The following is a 9,755-nucleotide window of genomic DNA, read 5'->3' as shown; positions in this document are numbered from 1 at the left end:
AATGTCAGTCATTACATTTGCTTTTCACATTTGCAAGTTTTTTGCAAGGAACACGAGCCGGTCCGATGGGGCACTTGTTGCAGGTATTGAGAGGTATTTCCATCAATCATTAATATGTGTACAGACAAGGTGTAAAAAAAAAAAAAAAAAAAGTGAAAAATCGATTTTACGATTTTCACGTTTTAGCATCGTTCAATTACATCGTTCAATTACATAATCGCGATTACGATTTAAAATCGATTAATCGAACAGCCCTAGTTCAGACCGGTTAAGACCTGTTCAGTTTTCATCACTTTGAAGCTGCAACCAGATCCCGACCAGGAAACCAAAGACCGGGACATTTAGAGTAAACAACAGATGAAATTTAAATGTAAAAAATTAACTGACGAACTCACCAAAACTGGCCGGCGTGATGTGGACGTCCGGCGGCGACTCCTGAATCCGATCAATAACCAATCAGGACTCGCTGGAGCCTGAATACTTCCTGAAACGACGAGCCGAGCAGCACAAATACGGGCGTGGCGCTTGTTTTATAAAGGGGCGGGGCATGCGGGCAGGGGGCGGGGCTTGTGGGCGGGGGCGGGGCCTGATGTCGGCCGCAGCGGCGTCTCGTGTTTCGCTGCGTAAACGCACTTTAAAAAACGACTAACGAGGCTAACGAGGCTCCGCCCTCTCCATGACCGTCCCAGGAGGCCCCTCCCCTTCCAGACCGCTGGTCCAAACCTGCCCTGGTGACCCCTGACCCCTGACCCCTGACCCCTGACCCGGGACCCTGACCCCTGACCCGGGACCCTGACCCCTGACCGGGACCCTGACCCGGGACCGGGTTCAGACCGGTTTGAGACCCACGTAGGGGGGCGTTTCCAGCCTGGTGCATTCTGGGATGCATAAAATGGGCGGAGCTAGACCCCGTCTGTGGCTTTGGGCCCCCCCATGTTAGGGCTGGGCGATATGGACCAAAAGTAATATCTGGATATTTTCTAGCTAAATGTTGATACTCGATTTATATTGATATTTTTTCTGTGCCATAATTAGGGTTTCCCCCAAAGCATTATAGCATAGCATCTCTGTTAGCATCTCTGTTAGCATCTCTGTTAGCATCTCTGTTAGCATCTCTGTTAGCTTCATTTTTTTCTGATCAAACCCTTAAAAAAACAGTCAGTTTTAATACAAAGCCTCGTGCCAAATGTCACACAGGTTCCTTTATTAACAGAGGTCTGCACAATATCAACATGTATAAAACAAATGAAATAAAAATAAACTGCCTACATATATAGAATAAAAATGCTTCTTGAATAAAATAAAACAAATATCCCTTTCCTGCATAACAATTAAATAAAAATACACTGTGCAATTAATACAATGTAGACAGTAACAGGCAGACTTTTCCACTGAGGTTGACAGTTGTGCAAATAACAAAACATTTGTGACAATCTCAAATAAAATATTCAAGTCAATTTGTCACAAAATAATCTATATCAAAATCATTAAAAAAAAAATATATATATTTTTTTTTAAATCGATATAATCGATATTGTCTCGTACCATATCGCGTTTGAAAATATATCGATATATATTAAAATCTGGATATATCGCCCAGCCCTAGCCCTGGTGTTGATGTGGACTCTGACCTGATGACGAGTCACGAAGACAAACGTAGGAGCCCTGCCTCGCTGGGATTGGCTCGGTACCTTCTGTACCGGTGGAACCGGACGCTCTGTACTTGAGGCTCCGGGTCGTCGGGGTTTTTACTCCCGACGAGACGTTTGTCGGTCAAAAACGACAGAATCAGAATCTACAACGATGGCGTGTTGAAGGATGGGTCAACGCTCCTGCAAAGCATCCTGGGAAGGTCACCTGACAGGTCACCTGACAGGTCACCTGACAGGTCACCTGACAGGTCGACAGGTCACCCGACAGGTCACCTGACAGGTCACCTGACAGGTCACCTGACAGGTCACCTGACAGGTCACCTGACAGGTCACCTGACAGGTCACCTGACAGGCGGATTCAGGCGGTTTGGGGGGAACGGCGTCCGAGGTCGTCGCCGTACGAGAACGAGGACGTCGTCGTAGCGAACGCTCCACATCGATCATTTCAACAATTATCTGCTCACAAAATACTCGAAAAATAGCTTTTTCCCCCTAAAATGATTCTTTTTTTGTGAAACTACGACGTCTTGAAAAAGCTTGACTGCTGGTAAAACTCCATCTCTATCCTGTTCGACCTGAATTTCTGATAAAGTTCTGGCTTTTCTTTTCTTTCTTTACGTCTTTAAGACTTTTTGAAATTATTTTCTTTCTTTTGATGAAAAAAAAAATAGTTTTTCATAAAAGGACTTTTCTCATGATATTCCACTTTTTTATCTAATTGATTTTTCATTTTTAGGAAATGAAATTATGACTGTTTTTTGCATAAAATTCTGTGTTTTGGTAAAATTATTTTTGTTTTTCACAACGTTACAACTTTGAAAAGCTCTGTTTACCAGATGTTGCTTGTTTTATTTATCTTTTTTTTCTCTGTGAAATTATGACTTTTTCCTCCTGATTCCTTTTCCTCAGAAAAGTATTTTTCTTGAAATGTAATTTTCAAGCAACATTTTTCCAAAAACCTCGAAGACGTCCAACGTCATAAAAACCCAACTTTATCCTCTTAAATCATCTTTACTCCTTTACTCTTCACTCCGCCGTGAAGAAGCTGCTTTACCCTCCTGCTGTCGGTTCACCAGTTAAACGTTTTAAAGTTTTAATCCCCGACTTTCCAGAAGTGGCCTGGTCAGCTTCTGATTGGTCAACAGCTTTAACGACCAGATTCAGCCCCGACATCCGAGCCGACTATCGCAGTACTGCAGGTCTGCACACGTGCCAAAGCAGCTGTCCCATAACCGCTGTGCTCTATGTTTCTAACTTATTTTATTTATGCAACGACTTATTTATGTTTCTACGGATGAGTATCAGGGCCAGGCAGGAGAAAAATACAAATATTTTAGAGGAAGATTGTTTTTTCATTATGCACTTCGAGAAAAAAGTCGAAATGTCGAGATGTCTTCTTCCGGCTCTCAGCGAAGGCGGACGCTTTTTCTGCTCCTCTCCCTTCTCTATCTGTACTGCTACTGCTTTGTCTGTCTCGTCTTCAGAGTCTCTTCTTTTTCACTCCTCCGAAAACTCTACAACCCTAAAACATGGAATTGATTAACTGGTCTCTCAGCACAATTGACCAAATTTTTGCGACAAGAAGCCAGGGGGTTAGGGAGCCCTCCTGCCCTGATGGGACATTCTTTTCTGGATACACAATGGATTCGTACAAAAATTGGAAGCCTTTGTGTCTCAAAATTCTGTCGGTCGAGGACGTTGAAGATGCTTCATGATTGGATTTATGATAGCAGGATTTCTCCTGATCATCCTCCTGATAGGAGGAGGGGGATTGCTTGTGTATCGACAAACGCGTAATACGTTGACAGCTGTTTTGGCTCTCTCAAAGCTGCCGGACGTGGCTGAAGGGTCAAGCAAGGTGATCAATGCACAGAATCTGACGCTGGGAGAGCAGGGCCATAAGCTAGATGCGATTCTCGAACAGAATCGCAGGTTAGCGGCGTCTTTGAGCTCATTGGTAAGATTGATAACACCCTGGAGAAGTTGGAAGCTCGGCTTGGCGGGAAGTGATCACAAATTCGTCTGATTGGAGTCGCCATTGAGGAACCAGAGACCGAAAGGCAGACGGAAAATTACAGAGGCTGCCTGTTTTCAATATAATTGTTGATTCTATAATTTGCCCTTGAAAGAGCGGTCTTGGCCCGACCGCTCCTGCTCACAATCTTCCTGGTGGAATGTAAACAAGACTACTCTGCTCCCACTAGCCCTCCATCTCTCACGAACACCGCGGACCCTGTTTTCAGAACTGTACGAGCCGCCTGATAACACCAAGGACATATTAATGGACATTATAAATCCGTATTAATGGTGCCATCGGTGTAAACCGGAGTCAAGTTCTCTCGTCTGATTTATGTCTGACCTGGCAATAAAGCTTTTTTCTGATTCTGATTACTACTTTTTTCTTGAAATTGTATTTCAACATTAATCTCAACATTTCTACTTTTTTCTTGAAATTGTATTTCAACATTAATCTCAACATTTCTACTTTTTTCTCAACATTTCAACATTATTCTCGACATTTCGACTTTTTTCTTGAAATTGTATTTCAACATTAATCTCGACATTTCTACTTTTTTCTCGACATTTCGACTTTTTCTGGAAATTGTTTTTCAACATTAATCTTGACATTTCAACTTTTTTCTCACATTTTGACTTTTTTCTCGATGTGCACAATAATAAAAAAACTCTTCCCCGCTCACATATCTTTTCTCCTGCCTGGCCCTGATTCTCTTCCGTTTGTGTCTGAGGGTGAAACCCGTTTCTGTATCTGTATCTGTGACTGTGATGCTGGAACCTGCTGCTGCTCCTGTTGTGTTTCTCTCTGCTGCACACGCAGAGTAGTAGTACGTAGTACGTTAGTACGTTAGAACGTTACTACGTTACTACGTTACTACGTTAGAACGTTACTACGTTAGTACGTTACTACGTTACTACGTTACTACGTCCCTCCGACAGCAAACGTCCTTCCGCTGATGTCAGACACTGGTTTCCGTGTGTTTTTGTTCCTGTTTCTTCACGTGCTTTTCTATCCTTCTTGACCTGAAAAACATTGTTTCCCTTTTTTTTTTTTTAAATCAACTTCAAATCTGTGATTTTTTTTTTATGGAAAAATTAAATGATGTCAAATGTTTTATAAATACAAAATCTTAACATATGAACATCACGTGTCCTCAAAGTTATTTTGTGTCTGTGTTTGCTTTGAGATGAAACCATCTTTTACTGAAGTTGAATCCAGGAGCTTCAGACGGTGAAAGAAGCTCCAATCAAACAGTTTTCTGCTTTGAAACAAAAATAATTTCCAAGAAAAGAGAAATATGTGAAGATAAAAAGAAATTGAACGACAGAAATGAAGCATCATAATTTAACAACTGTTAAACCCTGATTATAAAAGTATCTTATACTGTATGATTTAAAGAAGAGCAGATCATTTGAACAACTTTCTAAAAATTTTAATCTCCCAAACTCACATTTTTTCAGATATTTACAGGTCGACTTTCTTCGATGCCGAATACCAAATTTTCCTGTGGGACAGATTTGAATATCGATGACTCATTTCTCTGTTTACAACCATCACATAAAGGGTTAATATTGGTTATTTACGGTAAATTACTCTCTGTAAGGCAAGCCCTCCTAATAAAAGTTAAAACGGCGTGGGATCTGAATTTGTCTATACCTGAAGACACGTGGGTGACAGTGTTTAAGTTGATAAATGGCACATCTCTCTGTGCTCTCTGTGCTTTTACCCAGATGTAGATCCATGTTGTGACAAATGTAAGACAGAGGAGGCTTCTCTTATCCACACGTTCTGGACGTGTCCCAGTCTGGAGAAGTTCTGGAGTCTTCCAAGTCTTCCAAACTTTATCCCTCATAGTCGGTTTGGACACGGAGCCCAACCCTTTAGTTGCTCTCTTTGGTACCAGGGGAGGCTGATGCTCGTCTGAGCCTGGATCAATGTCCAACTTTGTCATTTGCTTCTCTATTTGCCAGGCGGGCAATTCTGTTGAGGTGGAAGGATGCTGCTCCGCCCACCCACGCTAAATTCAATTCAATTCAATTTTATTTATATAGCGTCTAATACAACAGAGTTGTCTCTAGACGCTTTCCAGAGACCCATACCCAGAACATGACCCCCGAGCAGTTATTACATAAACAATGGCAGGTAAAAACTCCCCTAGTGGGAGAAAAACCTTAAGCCAAACAGTGGCAAGGAAAAACTCCCCTTTAGGAGGAAGAAACCTTGAGCAGGACCAGGCTCATAAGGGGGGACCCTCCTGCCGAGGGCCAGACTGGTGGGTCAGGGACGGCAACAGCACAGCAGGCAGGTGGAAGCAGCAACGGGATGACCAGGGGTGGGGACCGCAGGCCAGCATGCAGCTCCCGAAGCTCCGGCCCAATCAGCAAGTCCCAGGTTGGGGTGCAGGGTCAGGGAAAGACTTGTGCTCCGTAATGCAAGCTACAGCCACCCACGACCACCTGCAGAGAGAGAAAAGGGAGGAGAAGGGGGGCCAGCAACGGGATGACCAGGGATGGGGACCGCAGGCCAGCACGCAGCTCCCGAAGCTCCGGCCCAATCAGCAAGTCCCAGTCATCAGTGGGTGATGGATATTGTGTCCTGCCTCAGGCCACGTTTACACATAGCCGGGTATTTACAAAAACTGATATTTCTCCCTCTACGTTTTGAAAAATACCATTGTAGCAAGGCTAGTGCTACGGGGGTCGCCCAACAGGGGAGAGGACACAGGGTTTAGTGCAGGAACTCCTTTATTTCACCCAAACACACGTGCACAAGCAGAACCTTCAGCAGAGCCCTCTCCCAGCAGAACTCTTGCTCGTGTGCAGCTGCTCTTTATGAAGCCAGGCAGGGTGGAGAGGCTGATTGGGCACAGGTGTGCCCAATCTGCTGAGTGTCTGCTCCTCCACCCTGCCACAATCATCATTTCCACAAACCCGCATAAATAGCTGTTAAGGTGCTATGAACAGCCAAACCTACAGGGGGCAGTGTAACGAGAAGATAAAGTCATGCTAGCCAATCAGAATCCTGGAAAAAAACATCAACAAATGACACGAGTAACTTCCAGTTACTTCCAAGATGAACGAGAGTCTTTGGTTTGGAGTGACAGAGAAGTGGAGTTACTTCTCAACATTTTGACTTTTTTCTCAACATTTCGACTTTTTTCTCAAAATTTTGACTTTTTTCTCGACTTTATTCTCAGCATTTTAATTTTTTTTCTCAAAATTTCCACTTTTTTCTCAAAATTTCCACTTTTTTCTCGATATTTGTCTTTTTTCACAAAATTCTGACTTTTTTCTCAAAATTTCGATTTTTTTCTAAAGAATATTGACTTTTTTCTTGACTTTCTTCTCGACATTTCGACTTTTTTCTCAAAGTTTCAACTTTTTTCTCAAAATTTCTCAAAAACGGATATTTGCCCATCTACGTTTTGAAAAATCCCATCATTTCCAGGAACCTGCATAAATATCTGTTAAGGTGCTATGAGCAGCCAGACCTATAGGGGGCAGTGTAACGAGAAGATAAAGTCATGCTAGCCAATCAGAATCCTGGAAAAAAACATCAACAAATGACACGAGTAACTTCCAGTTACTTCCAAGATGAACCAGAGTCTTTGGTTTGGAGTGACAGAGAAGTGGAGTTACTTTTAAGTGTGACGTTAGAATATAAAACAGGTCAAATACAAGAAAATATTGACGGTGGCCAAATAGTAAACACAGGTGTCCAGAGCCGCCTGGGAGATTTGCGAGGCCCTGTGCGAAATGGCTGGGAGGGGCCCTCGCGAAATTTTTTCGGTTTTTCGGGTCGGATCGGGTGTCTATATGCACAATTTTAACTCTCCAATTAGCAAAATACTGGATACCTTCCCCTGCCTCATCATCATTTGGCTTGCCTCGACGCGGGGCCCCACGGTTGTAACAAATTTATCAAACAAGCCTTTCAGAGAGGCATTAAACTCTTCCATTTTCTTTAGTTTTTTTTCTTTTTTCATCCCCTGATGGAAATTTCCTGATTCTGTCTCGTTCTCTCGACATTGTGTGACAGTTTGTTCCAACTCCACCGTCTGGATCAGAGCAGCTTGTGTCTGCGCTTGGTCTGACGCAGTTGTATTGAACAACAGACACGCGCATCATTGCACATATATTTATTGATACGCACAGACTAGTACACATTTAGGTCTGTAATGGAACATGACTGTTGATATTTATAAGGGAAAAAACAAAAAAAAAACGAAAAAAAAAAAACTTTTTGAAAAAAAAAAAAAAAAAAAAAACGGCCCATAGCGCGAGGCCCCTTGGGGCGCGAGGCCCCGTGCGATCGCACGGTTCGCACACCCCTTGCGGCGGCCCTGCAGGTGTCACTCATGACGCTGGTGACGTTTCTGTCTCATAATGTGACGTTCTGAAGCCTAAATGTCCGTTTCCCTCCGTTTACAAGCAAACGTGAAGACGGAGTTTTTGGAAATCTCCACTTTGGCCGGAGTTTTCAGAAGTCATGGTTTTTGGAGACTTTGAGCTTCGTTTTCGTGTAAACGAACGAACAAAACGCATGAAAACACCACCGTTTTTGCTACGTGGAAACGGAGCCTAAATCTGGAAAAAATATACTATTCCATAAATAACTTTAAAGAAAGGTTTCATACGGTGTGGGGGCCTTTCTTAGAACACTTCACCAATCTTTGGATCAGTGGCACCATCCCTACTTAAATCCCCTTAATATTATCATTATTATTGTTTCCTTTTCTTTTTATTTCTTGAGTATATGTTTGGAGATAGGTTTCCTTCCCTTCATGTGTATTTTCTACTGCTCACTTCTTTACTCTCCGACTGAAACCTGAGCTCCAGCTATGGTTTTTTACTGCATGTCTCTGTATGTGCACCTGCTACCGTGGGAAGAATTAATACAAATATGTTTGAGAAAAAAGAAGAGCAGATCCAGAGCAGATTAAAGGTCAGTAGCTGTTGCAGGTCCGTCCCACCAGAACCAGAACCAGAACCAGATCCAGCCCTGGGACCGGAACCACAGCAGCAGGTGTCAGTACTGGTTTCAGCCACCAGGTGGCGGCGGCGTCCTGCGTCACGGAGAGAGCCTCAGCCAGGAAACCATGTGTAGCTCATGTTCAAGCCGGACCAGAACCTTTCTACCCCAAACCAGAACCTTCTACCCCAGACCAGAACCTTTCTACCCCAGACCAGAACCAGAACCTTCTACCCCAGACCAGAACCTTCTACCCCAGACCAGAACCTTCTACCCCAGACCAGAACCTTTAGAACGGTTCTGGTCTGGGGTGGAAAGGTTCTGGTCTGGGGTAGAACTATCCCAAACCAGAACTTTTTCTACCCCAAACCCAGTGTTGGTCAAGTTACTTGGAAAAAGTAATTAGTTACTGATTACTGATTACTGAAGCAAAAAAGTAATCCTGTTACTTTACTGATTACTTATTTTCAAAAGTAATTAGTTACATTACTAGTTACTTTACTTAGTTACTTTTCAAAAACATGATGCACAACTTGAATACACTTTACTGGAACAATATAAAACAATAGAACTTTCAGTTTAATTCTATTCTTTGTGCATATTCCACCATATAAAATTAAATGACAATAAGTAAATGAAACGGTCTATTTTTAAACTTGTTTTTATTATTTTCAGTCTTAAATTTATCATGATTCATGAGATATTTTCACAAAACATACTGCATTCCTGCATTTAGTAACGCAGTAACGCAGCCTACTTTCAGAAAAGTAAAGGTAATCTAATTACTGTTTTTGCAATTGTAATCCCTTACTTACTTGTTACTTGAAAAAAGTAATCGGATTACAGTAACGCGTTACTTCTAACGCGTTTCTGGTTGGACACAATCAATCAATCAACCAATCAATCAATCAATCAGAGTAAACAAGGAGCTAGGCCAAGCTAACATGGCTAACTACTGTGGTAAATGCGGTAAGTTTATGGTGTTTGCTTTTGTCGTAGCCTTCCAGACCAACCGAGAGCTGCAACCAATCAACCGATCGACCGACCAACTGACCAACCAACCGATTGATCGATCGCACAACTGACCGATCAACCGACCAACCAACCAATCGGAC

The sequence above is a fragment of the Cololabis saira genome, chromosome 12, assembly GCF_033807715.1.
Source record: "Cololabis saira isolate AMF1-May2022 chromosome 12, fColSai1.1, whole genome shotgun sequence".
NCBI classification, from domain to species: Eukaryota; Metazoa; Chordata; class Actinopteri; order Beloniformes; family Belonidae; genus Cololabis; species Cololabis saira.
This window is presented reverse-complemented; position numbering follows the sequence as displayed.